Below are 1,032 nucleotides of genomic sequence, written 5' to 3' on the forward strand. Positions count from 1 at the left end.
AACTTATGTTGGACCAGGGCGTACGTCAGTAGTTGATCTTACTTTTGCGAGCAGAACAGTTGCAAGATCATTTAAGTGGGAGGTGTTATCTGGCTATATGAACTCTGATCATCGTGCAATACGAATAGATCTTGAGACGCAAAGCGTGCGTAACTTGTCCCGACCCATAACGGGATGGAGCATCAAGTATTTTAGCAAAGATATATTTGAAGTTATGATGCAAGCCGCTTTTGAGACAGAGGTCACAACAAGCGAAGACTTAATGCGTATACTTGTCACGGCGTGTAATGCGACGATGACTAAGCGTAAGAGGTACACTCCTAACAAGAGTGCATTTTGGTGGACGTTAGAGATTGAGGCACTTCGCAAAGAGTGCAAACACCGCGATCGATTAGCGCAAAGAGCATTCAATACTGATCTCTATTCTTCTTTTAGGGACGAGTTCAAGGTGGCAAGGAATGCCCTCAAGCGATTGATCAAGCATACCCGACAGAGGAAGTGGAAAGAGTTCCTGGGAACAGCGAACAACGCATCATTTGGTATTGTATATCATACGTTCAAGAAAGTGCCCGAGGGTTCGATTGGACCCCAAACCATGACATTGGACGAGTTTAGGGAAGTGGTGAGCGAGCTTTTTCCTACTCACCCAAATACGGTGTGGCCTGAATATCGTATCGATCAGCCACGAGAGTTTGAAAGGGTAACTAATGATGAGATTCTTGCGGTTGCCAGGAGACTACCTAACAAGAAGGCGCCGGGACCAGATGGTATCCCGAATGAGGCGCTGAAAGTTGGTATGTTGACTGCAACCGATGCATTTTGCAGGGTTTACCAAGGCTGTTTAGAGAACGCGAAGTTCCCCGATGAGTGGAAAAGGCAGAGGTTGGTGTTAATACCGAAACCGAACAAACCACCAGGGGAACCGGGTTCAGTTCGCCCCATTTGTCTACTAGACGGGGCAGGTAAAGGTTTAGAACGCATCATAGTGCAACGGTTAAATGCACACATCGAGGAGGTCAACGGACTGTCTGA

The sequence above is a fragment of the Anopheles gambiae genome (assembly GCF_943734735.2).
Source record: "Anopheles gambiae chromosome X unlocalized genomic scaffold, idAnoGambNW_F1_1 X_unloc_115, whole genome shotgun sequence".
Classification (NCBI taxonomy): domain Eukaryota; kingdom Metazoa; phylum Arthropoda; class Insecta; order Diptera; family Culicidae; genus Anopheles; species Anopheles gambiae.